The sequence below is a fragment of the Polistes dominula genome, unplaced genomic scaffold (assembly GCF_049000335.1).
Source record: "Polistes dominula isolate Pdom_NZ unplaced genomic scaffold, Pdom_raw_medaka contig_79, whole genome shotgun sequence".
NCBI lineage: Eukaryota > Metazoa > Arthropoda > Insecta > Hymenoptera > Vespidae > Polistes > Polistes dominula.
In genome coordinates this window covers 1,780,738-1,804,900 of record NW_028300916.1, presented here as the reverse complement: position 1 = coordinate 1,804,900, position 24,163 = coordinate 1,780,738, and the positions used below count along the sequence as shown (strand labels likewise).

The window sequence follows — 24,163 nt, the reverse complement described above, 5'->3', positions numbered from 1 at the left end:
AATTATTATTTATTTAATTTATATATTAAATAAATTATTAAAACGATAAGATTGAATACCTCATTCCACGAATTTTTAAAATTTTTATTTAAATTATTTATTTAATTTATATATTAAATAAATTATTAAAAAACGATAAGATTGAACACACCGTTTCATAAATTTTTTTCGAACACGGTTCTTACAAAACGTTTCTATTTTTTTTTTTTTTATTATATTGCCAATTTTACAATGCCAAATTTTGTTTACTTTTTTCTTTTTATACTTTAAAGATATTATTTATACAAAAAAAAGTCTTATATTTCGAATACTTTACTCAAAATAATTGATAATAGCAAAGTATGATTGGACACAAGGTGTGCTGCAAGTGAGTCTCGAATGGGATACAACGTTTGTGTGAATCAACGAATCCAAATTGAAATAAATACAATTTTTGAAAAAAATTTATATTTATAAGAATCATTTGAACGATATTTTATAATTTTTGTATTTGTTTTGTTTTTGTATTCTCAATGATGTCGTGTCATTTGAAAAGTGAAGTGTATTCTGGGGACTAATAAATGAACCCTGTTTTTACCTCACACGTGTGTTCGCGCACACGTGATGTCAAGTAAACGAATGCAAAACGAATTAACAAGCAACTGTCGCCCCTCATTATCCTTTTTCTCTTTCTCTCTCTCTCTCTCTCTCTCTCTCTCTCTCTCTCTCTCTCTCTCTCTCTCTCTCTTCTATTCACGATAAAAAATCATGAGAAATGAAGCACATTTGTCGTAGAAATAATTCGACAATCTAATTCAAATCCCGACCTTTTTCTTCTTTCTTCTTTTTTTTTTCTTTTCTCTTGTTTTCTCCCTCTCTCTCCCTCTCTCTTTCTCTTTCTCTCGGTATAATCAAATTTTCACAAAATTTGCAGCATCAATGGGAACAATCCATAAAATATTACCATGCATTTACGTACTGAAATATCAACGAAATAATAATAACAACGACAATAAATGAATAAGTTAACGTTAGAATATTGGAAACATTTACGTTGATAATAATAATAATAATAATAATAATAATAATAATAATAATAATAATAATATATTAATAATAATAATAATAATAATTATTATTATTATTAGCTAAAAATAATAAAAGAGAAAATATAATAAACTTATAAATATAAATATAAATATAAATATAAATATAAATAATATATAAATATAAATACAAATAATAAAAAATATACTAAATATAATAATAATAATAATTATTATTATTATTAGCTAATAATAATAAAAATAATAAAAGAGAAAATATAATAAACAGATGCATGAGGGAAAGAGAAGGGGAATAAAATTACACACTAAAATAAACAATCTCACAAATACAAGCATACAACAACAACAAACACACATAGAAAAAAAAATGATTATTTGTTCACCTAAAAAATGAAGAAAGGAAGAAAAAAAAATGAATAATAATTGGCGTTGTTAAATAATATTATTTCATAGTTCCTCTCAAGTTCTGCTTCTGGCGATGCAAGGGGCACAAAGGAATGCAAGTACTAGGCTTCCACCAAGGATCAAGACGATTATAAAAAGGGTCGTCTTCGTTGTTGACATAATACGACCCGGTACGAGTCTTTTTATCGTTGGCAATTCAGCTACTTCTTCCGTAGTTAGACCCAATCTTTTAGCCTTTGCGATCAAATATCTCAGCCTTCTTGATGCCTTCTCGCAAGACATCCTTGATGTCCTTTCTTCGTTTGTCAACGAGTTGTCTAACGATTCCATAACGCTCCCGAGGCTCCAATCATCAGACTCGTGTTCATTATAACGTTCTTACTGCGAACATTCAACAAATTTGTTCCCGATTATTTCTTTTTTATTTATTTATTTATTTTTTTTTTAAATACAAATATCACGATCATTCACATTTTGTACGATAAAATTATGCGTTTGGTTTATTTGTTTCTGTTTTTGTTTTTTTTTTTAATTTATCGATAAATAATAAATTTATTTGGATATTAAATTAATACCGAATAAATATGGTGATATGATAATTGGTAACTTTGTTGTACCGAACACGCACTATATTTGTTATAACTTTATTATTGCGATTAGAAATTTTTGTTCGATTATCAAAAATGTCATTGTGTATCTGTGTGTGTGTGTGTGCAGATGTAATAAGGAAAAATGTTCTATTTGACTTTTTTGACTTTGACTTTATTTTGAAGAACGTATTACGGGAGCCTGAGAAAATTGTAATTGCCCGTTTTCATGAATAATTCAACGAAAATTCGAAAGAGAGAAAGAGAAAGAGAAAGGGAGGGACTTTCGTATGCGAACTTTCCAACTGCAGCTGTACTCGCATTAAAACCCTCGCCACCAGCAGAAATGAATTAAGTTTTGTCTTTGAGGCCGCCCTATCCGTGTAGTTGGAGGATTACATCGTCGCCAGTGTTCTTATACCAGGAAATTACCGTGAATTATATCTAGTGCCATTACCGTTACCAACCGTAGACTCTCTTGGACTTTCGCGTTTCCCTACCTGTTCGTCGTTCAGCACGCTCTACGAATCTCTTTCTTCCTGACTCGCGCTACAAGCTAAAAACTTTAAATTACACTTACGGTTCTCTCATAAAGTGAGTCTTTTACGACACACTAAAGGTGTTCTATTTTTTTTCCCTATCCTTAAGATGAATTTGAATGAATGAACTATAGTCTAAAAGTAAGTAACATTTGAGATTTGTAATATTACATCTTTAAGAGAAATTATTAGTACAAGTAGTTAAAGTCAACGTAAACGGTCTGTATAAGTAGTATAAGACAAAGTAGTAAGAGACATTCTAACATAAGTAGTAAGTGTCAGCGCGAAATTAGTAGTAAACGCATAAGTAGTAAGAGACAACGTATAAGTAATAACGCGAGTCAGGTAAGTAGTACAAGTCAACGCAAAGACGTGAATGTTTAAAAATATTGATGAACAACAAATATATAACATTTGTGATTTGTAATATTCAACATTAATTGTGTAAGAGAAATTATTAATACGAAAGTAGTTAGAGTCAACGTAAACGGTCTGTGTAAGAAGTATAAGACAAAGTATTAAGAGACAAGTCTAAGTAGTAAATGTCAACGCTATTAGTAACAAACGTGTAAGTTGTAAAATATAGCGTAGGTAATAACGCGAGTTATCAGACAAGTAGTATAAGTAAATGCAAAGTAGTACAAATAGAATTTTTTTAACGTATAACCGAACGTTTAGAAATATTAATATTAAAATAATAATAATAATAATAATAATAATAATAATAATAATATACTTCTCGAAAAAGGGAATGACATACCGGTATTTCCGTACATAAATATTTTTCGCGTAAAGTCCCAATAATTCGTCACACATACTTTGATCACGTGATGTAAAACGTTTCACAGTTTTGTTATATAATAAATCACATTATTTCACTTGTTACTCGACAAATATACCTATATCGAATGAAATTTATTCTTAATTTTGAAAACGTTCATTTATTCACACAACGATAACAAAAAATGATTAGAAGAATCACACAGAGAAAACGGATGATAGTTTTTAAAATGAGATAGATCAAGTGGAAACACACGTGTCAACGGTATCTGCGATACGATAAGAAACGTTGTGTTCTCATTGGACGTCGCGACGCATACTGACGGAGCAGCGAACTCGACGCGACGCTTTATGAGACCACTACCCTTCCATACCTTCCCCCCTCTCTCACAACAACCCTTACTCTCTCTCTCTCTTTCTCTCTTTCTATCGACGCATTGCGCGGCGCGAAACGTTCGAAAATTAACACCTCGTTGTTCGACTTGTGCAATGAAAAAAGAAAAAAAAACAACAAAAAAATATCTTTTATACGTTCCTTTATGACTTCATTTCCGCGAGAATATAAAAACTACGATATAGTATATATATATAGATTTACAACACACGCACGTACGAGAAATAATGAATAAAATTGTAACGTACTTTTTATTACCATTAACTATGAGTTCTTTTACAATGTTCTCTTATATTTTTTCTGTTTTTTTTTAACTATAATAAACGTCAGATAAACTAATGGATATAAATAGTTACAGACGTATAAGTAGTAAGAGTCAACACTAGTAATACGAGTCAAATAAGTAGTATAAACCAACGCAAAATAGTACAATCAAATACAACTTCATTAACTTTCAACATGACAATTATTTTATTACAAAAAAAAAGAAATATTAAATATAAAAATTGTTTAAACTCATAAAGGAACACGGACATACTTTACGGAACATTTTTGTACGTCAAAAAAAAAAATGTCGTTTGAAGTTCACTTTTGTCTTGGTTTATTTCAAATAGAAACGATTTTATGCAACGTTGATTTCTAAACGGATAGATTTTAATTGTATTTATTCTGTGTGCGTGCATGTGTGTGTCTATATAAACGCATAATATCTCATAACACGTGGTAAGAACAGGTGGTGGAAGTAAATTGGATCAACCCAGGAAACAGTGTGTGTTGGTTACACAATCTTCGTTTAAGATCTTGGGCTTACCTGAGAGAATTTCAAATTTCGTAGTAGGTACGGTTTTCGTTTTCCAGCCGTTTTTAGTTGAAAAGTTAACTATCCTACTCTAAAGGGAATAAAGATCCTTACTTGAAAGTACGAGAAACCGTAACTACGAGTCTACCCTTATGAAATATCTCAATGTGCTTCGTCTTTTTCACTTATGTGAAAATTCATCTATCTATCTTTTTCTTTCTCTTTCTGTCTTTTTCTCTTTCTGGTAAGTAGGATTTTACAACGAACGTAAATCTCACTTTTACGAGCACCGTAAACTCACATTGATCCTCGAAGTAGGATTATAAGAGACATAGAAGAGAAAGAGAAGGTGATGAAAATACAACGTTTCTAATGTGAGCTTTTCGAAAGACTCCACCAAAGTGTGACGGCGTCAGTCACGTTATCTTCGTTTCTTAAAGTAGTTACTCACACGATTTGCGACCGTTCCACTGCTCGTTATATTCGAAAGTACAAAGAATTTCATTGTACGTTTGAAGATAATAAATGCCATTGAAAGGATATAAAAACACACGGTAGACACCCTAAAATGGGATATTAATAAAAATCATGACAAATGGAAATAAAGAAAAATGATTTACTTGAGAAAATAAAAAATACAAAAAATATCTGTTATATTTCTATTATTATTTATTTTATTAGATATTTTTATAATTATATATATAATATTAATAATATAATAATTAATAATATAATTATTATATTTTATAAATATATTTAATATATATATGTAAATATTTCAATAATTATTTATTTATTATTCATTGGAGCAATATTAAAAAAAAAATTACATTTCCCACTTGAAATATCATAGCGTTAGATAATTCGTTTTAATTTTTGTATAGTCAAGTAAAAAAGTTAAACGATATCATTTAAGCTTGGTGTAAATCGTATGATTTTCCTTCGTATCAAGATGAAAAGTCCTTGATAGTATATAAAGGAAAGAGAGAGAGAGAGAGAGAGAGAGAACCACCACTACGAACAACGACGAGGGTAAATTTACGTTTATACTAACGCTAACTAGAGGAAAACGAACATAAATAGTCTCTCTCTCGATGCAGTTTATCGCCCCCTTTTCCTTCCTCGTAATAACGTTAAGCATCCTTCTAAAGGTGCAAGAAAGAGAAGATTAGTGTGATTCGATGCAAAACTTTGACTCGTTTTCTCTCTCTTTCACTCTTACTGAGAATTAAGAATAAAATTACCCTTTAAGCTTTCCTAGGAAAATTAACTTTCACGAAGGGTTTTCCCATAGTCAACGTGTCTTTTCTTATTATTATTATTATTATTATTATTATTCTTACTAGGATGTTCCAGTCACACGTTGGCTGTTGCTTTGTTAGAAAATGTTGATTTAATATTTAATTCTTGAAATTATTTCATAATTCATAACAACACACAAAATAATACCACGATTAGAATGGAATCACATAAAATAATGTTACACGAAAAAAAAAAAAATAGAAAAAGTAAAGTTATGTCGTATGTAAATTGAAATAATTGAATTGTAATACAGAGATAACTGGTTTTAGATTTCAAAGAAACGATCGGTTCGAACTAGAGTAAAAGGTTGAATCACTTGATTCAGGTTTGCACGATCACTTAATCCCACAACCCCACTCCCTTTAAGTTGGATATATACCTACAGAGAAGTTTTGCGTTAACTCTAAAGTTCATACTGTTGATAAGTTTTGAATGTACTATAACTTCATCTAGTTTACACTCTCACTTTTCTTCTTCTCATACCATAGTTACATCTATCTATCTCTGTTTCTCTAAAAACATCTTCAACGTACGTCAACTTATGTATTCCTCAAGATTCCTTACACCTATAGACAATTACTTATACTTCTATTTGATTCTAACATACACCACACTCGTACACAGACACCACATACACACTCTCTATCTTTCTCTTTCTCATGAAATAGAGTTTCTATAGTTGTCCCTTTTTATCTCATTCTATTGCACTCTCACTCTTCAGAGTTAGGCCACTCGAAGTTGAAAGTTTCATTCAATCAAGAGTATCCCGACTCCATCTTCAAGACCACCACTAACACAACAAGGACTTATAGTAGAATTTCATCCACCTAGGTTACCGTAGAAAAGGTGTTTCATTGATTCTTGTTAAATGTAAAAGAACAAAAAGTCAAAGAGAAAGAGAAATATAGATTGTTCAAAGTTATAAGGAATAGAAAAGGATAGAATAATAAGTAATAATAATCTTCATATATTCAAATTTAGTGTCACGTTGTTGCTTTCCAATAAACTTTGAAACTACTTAAACTATTTTAATGAAATACTTTTTATTTTGTGAGGTTTTTTTCAACTTAGTACATAAGATAATTTTATAACGATTATTTTTAATTTTTATTGCTAATTTAAGGATTTATTATTATTGAATTTATCTAGTTATTTAGGTATTGTAAGTTTTCAATATATATTTTATACTTATTTTATATATATATATATATAAAATTTTATATATAATATATAAATAAATAATAATTTATATATATATTTATTACTATTTTATATATATATATATTAATACTATAATAATATTAATTATATATAATATAATATTATAATATATATAATATATTAATATATAATAATAAATATAATAATATAATATAATATTATAATATAATAATACTATAATAATATTAATTACTATAAAATAGTAGTAAATATATATATATATACAATTTTTAATATATTTGTATTTACAATTTTTAATATACCTTTAAATATATAATGGTATATATAATAAGTATATATATATCATTTTTGTTAATGTACAATAGTTAATGATCGTATAATAAATATAATAATGATTTATACATATTTATCTATTACACATGCATCATAATTTTATTATTATTATTATTTTTATTATTATTATTATTATTATTATTATTATTATTATTATTATTATTAGGTTTTACATATGCATAAAGTGTTTCTACATATAAAGATGATTTGACGTAAAATCGAATGACACGAGAGTTAAAGTAAAATCGATAAAGTTCTTGACGCATAAAATACCGATAAGAGTTCATACGTCCGCGAGAATAGGCTAAAAAGGTAGGAGGGGAGGAAGGGGGTGAGGGGTGAGTAAAAGGAGGGAGGAGTTGTGAGAAAAGAAGAAAAAAATAAAAAATAAAATGTGAACTGGGAGATGTAATTGCGTACGGAACAGCGAGTCCAATCAGACGTTCGAGCGAGCAGAAGAAAATTTCACGATCGAGAAAAATGAAAAAAGAAAAAAGAAAAAAATAGAAAAAAAGAAAAGAAAAGAAAAAAAAAATAAAAAAAAGGAAGAAAGAAAAAATAAAAGGGAGAGTTAGTAAGAAGGGATAAGGGGTGGTAAAGGCCGTACCAATAGTAGTAGTAGTAGTAGTAGTAGTAGTAGGGTGGTTCTGAGGGTTGGAAAAATGTGAACGTGCGAAAAGTTGAAAAAGAATTTTTCGTAGCGGCTTCCTTTTTTTTTTTTTTACGACGAGATCTTTCGTCGATAAATTTGTTTTTTTTTCTTCCCCTTCTTCTTAGCTTTTGATTGCTATTTCTTCTAACATCTTCTTCCAATTTTTTTTTTCTCTCCTCGTTTTGTAACAGGAAGCAAGCAAAGCTAAGTGAATCGTTTTCCTTCAATAGAATCTTTTGATTCGTGAAAAAAAAAATAATAATTTTAATCCTTGCATAAAGAGTCGTAATATAGTAAAAGTTAATTTAAAAAAAAAAAAAAAAAAGGGTAAATCTATTTTAAAGATTAAAACGTTTCGAACATATTAGTCCAATTCCTTTTCTTTTTTTTTTTTAACACTTTAAAGGAATATAAAAGGATAAAAGGTTAAGTGAAATAAAAATAAATAAATAGATCGTAGAGAATGATAGTAGTTGGCGTTTCTTAATTAAAAGAGTAATTAAAGTCTATTCTCTTTTTGTACAATTCGCATTCGAATTTAAAGTAAATATAATACGAATAGATTAAACAAAGTAAATACGATCTTTTAAGAAATAAATTATGTATTATATATATATATATATATATATATATATATATATATATATATATATATATATATATATATATATATATATATATATATATAATATAATATAAATATATTTGTACAAATGAATTATAGAAGTGATTAAAAAAAAAAACAAACATAAAAGTGGCATAAATTTCTTATGAAATTATAAAAAGTTTTTGTTATTAAAGAAAAGTTACATTCAAATGATATATTTAAAACAAATGATATATAAACTGAAAGCAACTTTTTCAATTATTGTCATTGTAAAAAAAAAAAAAGGTTTTTTTTAAACCCTGTTCCAATGCATTACACCATAAAAAAGAAATAGAAAATTCTGCTGTCAATGTAAATTTGAAATAATTAATATTTTCTTGTAATACAGAGATTTATAATTCTTTTACAAAATAACCTCTCTATTTAAAAATTATTTAACTTTTATATATATATAATATACTATAATTACTATACTATATATATAATTATAGTATATATACTATACTATAATTATAATTAATATATATATATATATATATTAATATGATATATATAATATTAATATATAATTAATATAATATATATAATTATAATAAATTATAATTAATATAATTTATTATATTACTTTTTTAGAATATTTAATTGTAATTTTAATTTTTTATAATAATTATAATATCTTATAATTTATTATAATTATATATATAGTATAATATACTATAATATATATATAATATACTATACTATATATATAATTGCTTATATATATTATATTATATATATATATACATATATATGTATACAGTTTAAAATACAATAATCCATTTTGTACAATACATGTATAATTGTAAAATACAATACATCAATGTATACAGAATATATATATGTAATATACTAAAGTATATAGAAATAAGGAAAAAAAAATAATAATAATAATAAGAAGAAAAAAAAAGATAAAGAAAGTAAAAAAAAATTGTTGAACGTGATGCATAAAGGTAGAATGAAAAGGTAAAGAGGGAAGAAAAAGTGATGCTTAAAATAGAAAGAAAGTTAGAAAGGAAAAGCAGGCCGCTGAAAAAAAAAAAAGAAAAGAAAAAAAAAAGAAAAACCTAAAAGAAGCCTAAAAAAGAAAAAGAAGTGTACAAGAAGAAAGAAGTGGGGTTGGGTTGGTCACTGGATGACGGAGGAGAATGAGCAAAATTAGCTAACCTCGAATAGAAAAAAAAAAAACTAGAAAGGTAGTGAGCGCAAGAATGAAATGGAAGAAAATAAGGGACGAAAAGAAGGAAGAAGAAAAAGTAAGATCCAAAAGTTAGAAAAACTCTTTTCTCCTAAAGAAAAAAGAAAAGGAGAGAAACGTTGGAAAGAGAGTAAAACGTCAGTGGTACGAGAGGGTGGTTTGAAGGTAAAAATAAGGGCAGTAAGATCTCGTGTAAAAGAGAGCAAACCACTCTAAGAATTCTCCTTTCCTTTTCTGACACTGTCCTCACTTGAATACAAGCTAAGAAAGTGTGTAGTACCATTCAAGTATCGATGGGATCGACCTTTTGTACAGATAAAGCAAGAAAAAAGTATTAAAAAGAAAATAAGAAAGAAAGAAAGAAAGAAAGAAAGAAAAAAACCACATGCTTTAAAAATTCGTGATAAAAATATAACTTATCCAATTAATAACCCCATATACACTATTTTGTTTTGTTTATAACGAAATTAATCATCAATCCTTGTATTTAAACTTTGTTTTTTTTTCTGTTCTCTTTTGGCGTTTACCAGAATCGTGTTACGAGTTACATTTAATCGAACGTTAACAACAGTAGCAATGTAATGCGAGAGGGATTGGTTTAAAGGGAGTTGACAAAGAGGGAAGAAGAAGAAGAACATGATATCCATCCATCGCAATACCACTTTTACAAATTTGTCATAGGATTACATGTGTATTTACGTAAATACGGAATATAATGAGGCAGTGGGTAATTGTTTGCAGATTTATCATGGGATTTAGGTATATATTTACAAAGAGGGTACGCAAGTAATTTCAAACGAAGGGTGGGAGAGGAATAGCTTGATATACAAGGGTTTGAAACAAACGAACCAACCAACCAACGAACCAACCTATGTAGAAACGTAGAATCGTAGGAATATAGGAACGAAGAAACGAACGAACGAACGAATGAACGAACGGTACGGGACGGGTTAGAAACGGCCCTTCCAAGTTACCGTACCAACCGAATCTGTTCATTAGCATTTCGTAGTTAACAGGAAGTTCAAAGTTACGACGAAACGTAGCAATTAATTACTACGGCAGTGATACAGCGTAATCTAATATCATAAATAATGGCATCCTACTAGTATATATACGAGTATAGCTTGCTTACCTATGCTACCTACAATTATTTATGGCATATCTCATTTTTTTCTTCAACTATCTCCCCCTCACTCTACACTATAATATATATATATATATATATATATATATATATATATATATATATTTCTCATGGTTCCTGTGTAAATTATATCAAATAATTTCTACTATTAATATTAATAAAACATAATGACAAATATTTTATTTGTGATTAAATACAAAGAAAAAGTAAATGAAATTGATATTGAAAGTAAATAAAAAATGGATGAAAATTAAACAGGTCATCATCACATAGTACGTACATATTATACGTATGAAAGCTCTTCCAATCAAATTCAACAGACGAGCCTATTTATTTTCAATCGAATTAACAGGACAGGTAACAATTATGTAAACAAATGTTTAATTACGTTTACGATTGGCCGATGGCGAAAGTGAATAGACAATACACCATTTTTTTCTGTTAAAACTTATACTAGTATACTTTAAATAATAAATCATTCGTTAAACAAAAACAACATCTTTCTGTGTGAATATTCTTAATTTTCTTTTTTTTTTTTTTTGGCTTAATAAAATATTGAAATAAAAGAATCTTACATTAACGTTACAAGCAAAAGCAAAAGTTTTACATTTTTGTAAAAAAAAAAAAAAAAAAAAAATAAGAAGTATTATACGTTTCGTCATAATATTATAACGTAAAAAATTCAAAAGAAGAATTTTCTGTTAAAAATTAAAAACTAGTGATGAGAGAGGAAACGGGGTGTAGTTGAATAAATTTAACTTCAGATCCGCAGTAACATTTTCAACGTAACTTTATCAAATTTCTACGAAATCGCGTATGCATGTATTATTCTAAAACATAACTCTATGGTAAAAGGAATTCATCGTTACTTTAGTTATTATACGTTTAAATAATAATATCATAATTGTATAGAAAAATTCCAAGTAAAAGTTTGAGATTAATGTACAATGGTATAATAATATATATATATATATATATAACCAGGTAAGAAAACAATTTTCCCCGATCTCAAATTTCAAACTCAATTAATCAATGACGTAATTTATTCCTGACAAAAGAAGAAGAAGAAGAAGAAGAAGAAAAAGAAAGAACTTTGTGTAATAAAAAAAGAATCAAATTCGATCTCGTTAGTTAATGAATCTATTTAATTATCTGTTAACCCTCTCTCTCTCTCTCTCTTTCTCATTCTCGTTCACAATAGAAGATTTAGGGAATTTAGTTAGGCAAAAGAAAAAGGTCGACAAGTTACAGAACAAAGATTTTCTTAAAACGAATCGTTGAAATTGGCACGATTCCCGTATAGTATACTAAAACGAGAGGGATTTAATTGAACAAACATTGAACAAACCCTATAGGGCACTTTAATTCCAAGTAGAGTTGTTGGGTGCCATCGACAGGCGACAATTCTAAACCCTAAAAGAAAAAAAAAAGGAAGGAAGGAAGAAGAAAACAAATAAGGGAATGAGAGAACTAGGAAGGACGATAAATGAAGAAGACGAAGAAGAAGAAGAAGAAATAGCATAGAGTGGAAAGGATAGGGATAGGACAAGCCTTGTTTGCAGCCCTTCTGTGGCAAATGCCGTTTCTCGAGCTTCCGCGGCATGAGACATAAGTGCAACTCGATTTGCATATTTAACTCAACGAGCGTACTGAACCGACTGGTAGAATCCATCCTTTTCCAGCCCTTTTCCTACCCACTCTTCTACTCCTATCTCTATGTCTCTCTCTCTCTCTCTCTCTCTCTCTCTCTCTCTCTCTCTCTCTCTTACTCGAAGTAGCTCGTGCAACGTGGTGCTTGCCAGGATTCGATTTACTTGCAATCATGCCACGGATTAATTAGTTCGCTCAGGCATAATTGCAGGCACTGAATATATACATATATATATAGTACATACTATATATATACATTGGTGTAGTAGGTTTTGGGTAGGGTTGCATGTGAACGTATGTGAGGGCTATGTGTGTGAGAGGAGGGATGAAGGGATGAAGGGATGAGTCAGTTTGGCGTGTGAGAACTTCGCTTTCGTCGTTTCAACTCCCCGTCCATCTACGTATGTTTACACATTACGTATGCAGTAACAGGCGGAAAATTCGTTAGCACCCAGCAGCAGCGGTCTACGCAGTTGAAACGTGGGCGGCTTTAGAAACGAACGATCAGAAGTACACTTGGATTATTTGTACTATCGATATCATCATCCGGTGATAGTATATGTCAAGTCAATCATCGAAAATTTCCATGAAATTGATTTTATCATATATATATATATGTAGGTATAATTTATTTAGGGTGAGAGGTGCGAGGTGAACATACACCCAGTTTAATCCTACTATAAGATTTATTTAAAACAGGTATTAGAAAAGGTACAATATTAGTTTCACAATCTTACGGTTACAACTTAGATGAGCGACTGAATTCTTACGACTGTTACAACTGATATCTAACTAAGGCTACGACTGCTACTGTTCTACTTCTACGACTGAAACTACATTACTTCTACGACTGAGACTCTTTTCATCTAGCACCGAGACTCCTTTACTTCTACCCCCGAGACTCTGCTCTCTTATTCCTTTCCATGTCTTTTATATCAGAAATCACCTACACCCCTTTTTGAGAGGGAAGAAGCTTACAAATCTTACTGACCAATAGCATAAGGATCCACCCCATAGTCCACCGACAGGTACAGCCTATGGTTTTCGGTAGTGGGAACTATGCATACAGAAACATAATCTAGCACATCGGAATGTTACACCTTTTTATGGCATCGCATATCGGAAATTCTTCAAAGGGTCCCTACACTGCACACATGGTTTTTTATTACACCAATATCCTAATAACCCTCAAGGTTCGTTTATGGTTTTATGGCCCACCTAATCTTTTCTTTTAATCTGGATAGATTTCTCTTTTTCAAATAAAATGAGATCTACAGAAAGGACTGAATACTAGCTTTTGTCTACATCTGCTACACTTAAAACTCTCCTACATATATATATATATATATATAATATTCTAACATAATCTTAAAATCTATTTTGATTGAAGGGTTGGTTTTTTTTTTTTAAAGTATTTTTGACAAAAAGAAAATAAAATGAGGTTGAAGAAGAAGAAGAAGAAGAAGAGAAGGAAAAAAAGATAAAATAAGAGGATGGGGGTTGTGAACCCATGACGTTGGTCTAACTTTATCGATGGGAAAGACAAGATCGAGCTCTATCGCGAGTTATCGATAAAAGGGAAGTTTCTCGTGCGAGTTTACTTCGAATACAGGAAGACGAGAGAGAGAGAGAGAGAGAAGTAAGTTTCGTGGCATCCTTGAGCTTAACTCGGAGGATCCAACAACTTCCGGAACGACATACAATCGTGGATTGATTGGATAAGTGTATTAACGGGCCGACTTACACAGATGGGGACACATTGTTTACCGGGATGAAGAAACTGATGGATGATAGGTTTTCAAAATTGACGATAAAAGTTTATTAAAAATAATAATAAAAAAAAATAAGGGGGATGGTACATAAAGGGTGTCTTATTTTGAAAGAGGAATATTCTTGAAGTTAAATATTTATGAGTTAGATAACCAAATTTGATCACTTTTTATTTATAAAACTAAATATATATTTGCGTGGGTGTTGTTGATGTTTTAAAATGTATAAGAAAGATAATAGAATATGAAGTATATTTATAATTAATTTAATTGAACTATTAACATGTTCCATGCCGCGTGTACCACCGGTGGTACACTTACCATTAAACATATTTATTTAATGCTCTGAAAATATATGTTTATAACAAATTTAAAATATTGATGCATTATACAAAATGCAGTATAGAACAAAGCACAATAAGTTTGTTTAATTGTTATATTTACAATAATTAATAATTATATGGTAATTGTATGGTTTTATATGGTCTAGGTAGACTGGAACGTAGATGGGAGGATAATATTGAAAGGGACCTGAAAGAAATAGTATACGAAGACCGCGAATGGAAGGATCGCGCTCAGGGACGGGAACAATTGCGGGATTTGGTATTTGCAGCAATAAACTTTCGAGTTTCTAATGCCAGTTAATAATAATAATAATAATAATAATGATAATAATAATAATAATAATAATAATAATAATTATATGTAATGGTTGATTTTGTTAAAGCAAAATTAAATGGGTTGCATGACAAGTCAGGTAAAAAGGACTTGGCACGTAGCGTGTTAATAAAGGAATTTAAAAGAAGATACATTACGTATACAAATTACTATCTAATTGTCATGTGTGTGTGTGTTGTAATAATTTATCAAATAATTTAGAATAATATTACATCAACATTTTATAACAAAAGTCATAGGAACGCGCGTGGCAAGAACATCCTAATATTTAAAATAAAATAAAATAAAATAAAAACAAAGGAGTAGTTCACAGTAGTTGAGAAAGGACCGTAATGATCTGACGAGGAATTAAACGAAGTTACACAAATACAGTGAATCCCTTGGGGGCTGATGATAGTGGTGGTGGTGGTGGAGGAGTGTCCGTTCGTTCGGTTTTAGATTTCTCTTTTTCTTTTTCTTCTTCTTCATCTTCTTCTTCTTCTTCTATCGAAGGTACACAAGAAAGAAATACGAGGAAGAGTTCTTTGCGATAGAAGAAGAAGAAAGACAAAAGCATCGTCATTGGTGAAGGTGAAGGGAGTTCAAGGAAAAGAGAAGTTGATCTAAGAAGCATAACATAGCATATATATATATATATATAAAAAGAGAAAGCTAGAAAGAAAAGGTAACTAAACTTTTCTACGTCTTTCTTTTCATCGAAAATTTACCCGGAGTCATCCTTTAACTTTATCGGAAGTTAAACTCTGAGCGTAGAAAAATTCTACCTCGTTTCGAAAGGTAAATACCACCCCTCTGTACCTTTTTTTTTTATTATTTGATACAAAACACAAGACATATATAGATAAATAATTTTCTATTTTTAAATATATTTTTCATAACTTGGAAAATTTTGTATTTTAAAATTAATTATATTGATTTATGGTTAATAAATGAGGTTTATTGTTTAATGTTGTTTATATGGTTTTATATTGTTTTTATATTGTTAATATTAATATCTAATATTATATTAGGGCATAATTAGAATTAAGTATATTGTTAAAGGGGAACGAACATGTAGGGGGGGCCTTCGGGGTAAACACCCTAAAGGGGTATACCTGAAAAATAAACTTCTTCTTCTTATATTGATTTATGAAATTATTCATATAATTATTTTGTTTAATATATTTTTCTTTAATACAAAGTAATAAAATATTATAGGAAAATAATTGATTTAATTTTATTTCTAAACTTTCAATTGATCTTATGTAAAATATTTATTTATTTATTTTTTTTTTTAAATGATCGATAAGAACGCTATCGATCATTCAAAATATTATAACATTAACAAAATATTATAGAAAAATAATGGATTTATTTGTATTTCTAAACTGTCAATTGGCCCTATATAAAATTTGTATTATATGTATAATATTATAATTAATTATATTTGAATGTAATTATTAGTAAAAAAAAATGTTATATAGTATAAAAAAGAGACATATTGAAAATGAATAAGCAAACATTTCGTAATCTTGGTCGATCATATAATCACCTGGCGTGTGAGCTTGCCTTTCGTGTCGTGTTGCTTAGAAAGCTAAACCCCAATTGCTGATTGCATATGCATAGAATGCGAATTATATAACCGTACGCTACCAAAATAGGAATATCCGATTTTCATTCGACAACCGTTAACTGACACGCGATTATCGAGAAAAATATTTCAACGATAAGTAAATTCAATACTATTTTCTACTACACTTTATCAACAGTAAAAAGAAGAAATTTGCAAAATTACAGGTCTATTAATATTCGCCAAATATATATATATATATATATATATATATATTTATTAAATTTATATATATATTATAATTTATAATATATATATTATATTTATATAATATAATATTATATAAATTTATATAATATTATAATAATATTATTAATATATATTCGTTAATAATATTCGATAAATCATCTATGAAAAAAGAAAAAAGAAAAAAAATGATGAATTACGGGTTCCACAAATGAAAATAAAAATCCTTAATGATCGACTAATCCTAAAAAGTTTTTCAAAGATGTGTTAACTTTCTAACATGATTCTAAGAAATGATTATACCAGACGGAAGATAGATTCTCTTAGGAAGATGAGTTAGGCCCAGACGAGGATTAAGTTAAAAGCTCGTGAAGATTAGTAAGGTGACAGTGTCTACAATCGAACCATTTGTCAATGACTAAATAAATTTCATTACATTTCGACGATCAAATTAGATATCTTTTTATAACAGAAAACCTACAATCACATAATTCATTTGAAACATAAAAAAGATATCCCTCTCTTCATTGAAAAAAAAAAAACAAAATAAATAAATAAATAGAAACACTTTTTAAATTATTTGAATGACCAATAAATTGTTTAAAATATAAACAAAATTTGTTCTTACATATTTTTTTTTTCACGGTGCATGTAAATAAAGTCTGTTGTTCAAACTACCACGTGTGAAGTTATATATATGTATATATATGTTCAAGTATACTAACTTAAATATACTAAGAGTGAATGCAAGTGAATGAGAGTGTGTGTGTGTGAGAGAGAGAGAGAGAGAGAGAGAGAGAGAGAGAGAGAGAGAGAGAGAGAGAGAATGTGTAATACCATAGCACACGAAATTCAAGCTTTACATTACACACATCTTTCCAGAATCTCGTTTCGACCCTTGTGAGAGGCAGATAGAAGGAAGGGAAAGGCCGCGAGGCATGTGTAAATAATCTTAAACTGTCAAACGCACTTGCTTCAGGCCATCGTTCGTATAGTTGAGAAGAGAGACGTGTGAAAGGGGTGCGAGGGGAGGGAGAGGGTGCTTTTCAAGCGTATTGGTGACTACGTAATGTAGTCTACTCCCACTCAACCTAAACGCGATTTCCTTCAAGTAATAATAATGGTCCATTAAACATCTTTGATATTTTAAATATCTTTAACGTGCAATATTTATTTTTATCAAAGAAAATCTTGAATTATTCTAATATATATTTATTTATTTTTTTAATAATATTTTAGTAAATGTCTACACGTTTTAGGTATTTTATATTTTTTATTTCTTTTATTTTTATATATGTGTTATATCTTTAAATTCCTACCGAAGAAAATCTATAATTTTTCAAATATATTTTTTTATATTTTTATTTTATTATTTTATTTTTTTGTAATAATATTTTAATAAATGTCTATACGTTTTAGGTATTTTATATTTTTTATTTCTTTTATTTTTATATGTGTTATATCTTTAAAGTTAAATTTATTTCTACCAAAGAAAATCTATAATTTTTCAATTATATTTTTTATATTTTCTTTTTTAATTATTTTATTTTTTTTATTTTTATATATATTATATGTTGAATTGATCAGAAAAAAAAATCTGAATAAATTGTTTAGACAAAAAACATTGAAATGTTTAATATACATAAACTCATTGATTATAAACCCAATAAAAATCAACGATATACTGAGAGATCAAAAAAAAAAAAATATGATTACTACGAATTGAATAAATTTTACATTTGTTAATTAATTCCTTTCTGATATACCATTTTATAAACTACTAACTTTTGTTTCGCTAACAAGCGAAGTTTCAATAACGAAATCAGCACTAATTATGAAAGGATCTCTCCTGTTGCGAGGTTAGTACCTAGAATCGTTGTTAATATTTAATGAGAAAATGAAGAATAAGGATCTACTCGATGAACCATTCCTCATTCGTTGATTGCAAAAAAAGAAAAAAACTTTAAATATTACATATTACATTTGTACATATTAGTAATTATATAAACAACAACAACAACAAATATATTTTCTTTTATTCTTATACAAAATAATGATATATATTTTGTATTATTAATTATTTATTATTATCTTAAATGAATATACATAATATATATATATATATAATAATTCAGATATTTTTATATAAATAAATTTATATTATATTATAACATTACATATAATATTTATATTTATAATTATAAATTTTGTAAATTAAAATTTTATAATTATAAATTTAATATTTATTAAAATAAAAAATAATAAAAAAAAAAATAAAATTATTGTAACTAAAATATAATTAATATACATATAAAATATATAATTATATATTATTATATATAATAATATATAATATATAATAAAAAAATTTTATATTAAATTATATATTATTTATATAATATTTTATAATTTATATAATATAATTATATATAATAAATAAATAATAATAATTAAAAAATAATATTAAATAAGTGATTTAATTAATGTAACATTTAAATCAGGAAACTTGATGAGAAAATCCTTTGGATGAAGGATAATATTCTCTAAACATGGTATTTCTAAACTATACGTGATGCAAACTAGAATAATCGTAAACCATTGAACTACTACTACTACTATTACTACTATTACTATGAGGATAACACGCTTAACGATTTCCACTGACAATTCGTACAAGCTATAAATAAATTGTGACGGCTAATGATCCAGGTGCATCGTTATAACTACATGGCTATGTATGATGTGGTAATGACGTTACCTTATTACCCTTCCTATTATGCTAGAAGCAAACAAGGCTTCCTACGTTCGTAGAACATGCCGCATACATCATCGATGGTCTGTTTCCAATAAACTGTAGCCAGCCGCTACTGCCACGTCGTTAATCACTTGGAAAGCGATTCCCTAATACTAAAGACCTCATTCCCCCTAAGAACCCTTTCAAAGATTTTATCTAATTTATCTTACCAATCATTAATAAGCTAATATTTATATCTTATATTATAAAATAAGTAGTTGGTAAATGTACACTTTGATATATTAATTAAGTGTAATATATATTTTTAATTACCTCTCTATTTGAGGGCTATATATATATTATATATTAACCCTTATATATATTATATATACCCTTAAATATAAATATATTTCTTATATTACAATTTTTAATATACCTTTAAATATAATGCTACAATATAATATAAGGTAAATGTAACATATATATTAATAATAAAACAATTATATATTATAAATATAATATTTTATATAAATATTATATAAAAATTAATATTATATTATATAAATAAATTAAGTTTATATATATATATATATATATTTTACTTTATTTTACTATAAATAACCCTTAAACTGTATACTCTTAATATAATACTAAAAATTAATTGTAAATTATTAATATATATGTACTAAATATAATTCTAAGTATAAGGGATATAACATATATACATCTTAAAATATAAGTTATAATAAATATAAATAAATATATAAATTATATATTATAAGATCTTAATATAGTCCTAAATACAAAGTATATATATACACCTTATATTTATTTCCAAGTTCATCGACAATAGGAACTAAATTGAGACGTGTTTACATGGAATTTAATCACAGTAGATTAGACGTACCCTCGCCTTTATCGTGTCACGATTTAGTTCGACAGATTGATAGACGGATTGTCGTATGTACCGCAAGAGTAACATATTGATCTATTTCAAACAAATAAAGCTAAAATCTAAAACTTCTCATTGATACGTAAAATTAAACAAGTTCTTCTCATTTATATTTTTTACTCTCAGCTAATCCATTTAAAAAAAAAAAAAAACACGTTAATGCATAGAACACAACAGTTTATCAAAAAAACAAAAAATGAATCGAATTAATCAACTAGGATGAGAATAAAATGAACAAGATTTGTTGTATAATAGTTAAAAGGATAAAAATACTTTTTGGCTTTCGGTAAAGCACACAGAGTGAATGTAATTCCGTATCGTTTAGGAAGACAGACGAGCACTACGAATATCCCCAATATCCCATTGCAAATGGACCATCTTGTTCTCCTCAATCCTAAGCTCGTTGCACGCGGTTACAACATCCTAATGTAAATTAAATCCAATACAGATTATACTACAATGTTAGGGTCTCGATTGCTACTATATCAATGGATTAAAGGACCGAATCAAGTTAATCAACATAATCACTAAATATTTTCATTCTTTTTCCCCATTCTCATCTTCTACATTTCTCTGTCTGTTGTTGTCCTGATTAAATTCAAATTATATTATAAAAATGATAGTCGAATTAATACGTGTGAAAAGAAAAAAACAAAAAAAAAGAAAATAATACAAAATAGATTAATTAATCGTTTTCATTTCCATCATATCACCTCTTCTTTTAACACCACGATCCACCAATATCCGATCCGAACATAGTACTACTATCCATCTCTCTGTGTATAATTACGATTCGGTTTGGAAGTATATAAAGAGCTATATATATTTGGTTAATTACCTTGACCAAGCGGATCGTTACATCAACGATAATTACCCCGTCAAAAGCATTTGTAATTAAAATTCGTCGAGAGCATCGACGAGAGCTGCACAGCAGCAGCAGCAGCAGCAGCATCGGCGTAAAACCAACGAACCCCAACCAACCCCTACCGGTTTGCTACGTTCGTTCGTTCGTTCGTTCGTTCATTCTGATTTTCACTGGCTAATTTTCTCGTCAGTTCGCGTTACTTCCGACGTTAGACCCCCCAACCACCCACCCACCCTCTACCCTTAGCCTTTCCCCCTACATTCAACGTACACACGACTCGTTACTTTCCCATAACCGTCTCAAAAGGCGCGTGATAGAGAGCTCGGACCAACCTCCGTTAACCACCCCATCACCCAACACCCACTCTCTTTCCTATAGGAACTGTAGAAGGGTTGGAACGTGATTCGAGGCTACAGGCTCATTGACGAAGTGACGTGTAATTTCCTAGAGACATCTACCTACCCCCTCACCTTACGTCAGCTCAATAACTTTCAACAACTATACACGAGACGCCTATCCTTACCTCTCTCTCTCTCTCTCTCTCTCTCTCTCTCTCTCTCTCTCTCTCTCTCTCTCTCTCTCTCTTTAGCTGCCCACAGTTTATGAAGATTATTAAGAAAAAAAATGGCAAAACAAATTCTTATTAAAGATCCGATAGATTTAAGATTACTCATGCGAAAAATGAAAGAGTACAAATGAGAGATTATATATAGGATGTGAATACATCGTGAAAAATATTCTTAAAGTTATACACAAAAAATAAAAAATAAAAGGGTATGAACGAAGAGATAAAGGGAGTATTAAAAATTGCTTTTTATTGAGAGACTAGATAAACTAAACGCATAAATGGTATATCTTATTTTTCATTTGAAAATACAAATCTACTGTTAGGTTTTCTGTAAACCAAAAAGAAACTGTGAAGAGCCTACTATGATGTAACTTTAAATAATAATAAATAAATAATTTGTAATTTATGTAATTTGATAAAGTTTTGGGATACCCAGTAGATAGATGAATGAAGAAAAACATAATAATAATAATAATGGGATGCAATCGCAAGGATTCAAACGTGGTCGCATTACTCAACGAAAGAAGAGAGAGAGAGAGAGAGAGGGGGTAGTAAACATTGTCGGGAGGGTTTGAGGGAGAGGAACTCGATTTGCGAACTGTTTAATTTCCACGAGTTATTCATTAGCCGGTTAGAAACTCATTATTACAGGTCGGTGACTCGGTTGGTGGCGTTTACACACTAGGAGAGAATGATATTTTTCGTTATTGTGATACGTTAAGAGTTTGTTGGGTTGGGTTCGTTCGTTTGGTTGGTGTGGGAGAACTCAGTTAACTCGCGTGATAATGAAGAATTGTTGGTACGAAAGTAGAATTAATTTCTGTGGCTTTTGATCAAAACGAGAGAATAATAACGACACTCGTAGAAATCGATTCAACACAAAAGCTTTTCTAGCAAGCTTACCAGCTAGCTAGCTAGCTAGCTAGCTAGCCAACCAACCAACTAACCAACCAACCAACCCCTACCCCAACCAGTCAGTTCTCGTGCTAGCAGAAAATACAGACAGCATTTGGTCGTAAGCAAACACTCCTTTTTCGAATGAAAGTCAACAAACAATGGTTTTAGCAATGGTGAGGTGAGAGGAGTATGTGTTCCCTGATTGCCCGCTTTTCGAAACTCTCGATATGCCTCGTCTCGAATCGAATAATGCAGCAGCATACCGACTATCGGATAATATTTAGAACTTCGTTACCGGAAATAAATTACGAACCAAATGCATAGAAATGTGTTTTAGCATGCGGCTAAAGTAGGCCAGGGTAGGGGGTGGGCTCCAATCGAATGAATAACCAAAAGACTTGGCTTGTTTTTGAGGAATCTCAAATTCAATGAATACTTATTCGGGTAAATAGGGGGAATAAGTATATACCGGATTTAAAATAATATTAATTCGTTATTTGTTGACAATTAAAAGAGAGGATTAACAATAATTTTCTATTGGTAGGTTCCAATATCGTTGGTACATTCAAATTTGAATGCTCGTATTTGTGTTGATATTACATACAATATATTTTTTGTGGCTTGTTTGTTCTGCAAAAAATACAAAAAAAAAAATAAATAAAACACAAAAATTTATTCAATTATAAAGAAATAGAATAATAATATTTACCAAAATAAATATTAATTTTTTTCGATAAAATTGCATGATCCTGTCTGTTAATCCATTCAAGACCACGATTTTTTTTCGAACACGGTTCAAGTAGCCATTTCTTGTTTTTTTTTTTTTTTAATTATATTGCCAATTTTACAATGGCAAATTTAGTTTCTCTATATTTTAAAGATATTATTTATACAATATAAAATTAAATAATTTACTTAAAATAATTGATAACAGCTAAGTATGATTGCACATACGGTGTGCAAGTGGTCTCGAATGGGTTAATAATTAATAGAACGAACAATCTTTTTTGTTTTTCTTTTATCGTCCAATTAAAATAAAATTTTAAATGCGTACAACCACTTTCCCTTCCTTCTTTCCTTCTTCTTCTTCTTCTTCTCCTTCTTCTTCTTCTTCTTCTTCTCATTCTCATAACGACGCGAATGGTATTCGATTCGCGAGACGCAATGTCTCGCCATGTCGCGACGGAATACAATACGCAACCCTCATTCGCATTCCTAACAAAACTAAAATGCATTTGGCTTTATAAC

General features: G+C 28.9%; 1 long non-coding RNA gene across 4 annotated transcripts in view; it reads right to left on the bottom strand.

Annotated features, from left to right (window-relative positions):
- Positions 1–24,163, bottom strand: part of LOC149033072 (uncharacterized) — a 51,321-nt gene that overhangs the window by 23,771 nt on the left and 3,387 nt on the right. For 2 of the 4 annotated variants that reach the window (XR_016176042.1, XR_016176043.1), the window contains exons 1-2: positions 3,338–3,692; positions 1,430–1,832 (exon numbers count right to left, since the gene is read on the bottom strand). This is a non-coding gene — a long non-coding RNA (uncharacterized LOC149033072). Of the gene's footprint in view, positions 1–1,429; positions 1,833–3,337; positions 3,693–24,163 lie in introns of those variants that run through there. The other 2 variants (XR_016176040.1, XR_016176041.1) reach the window with 2 other exon arrangements.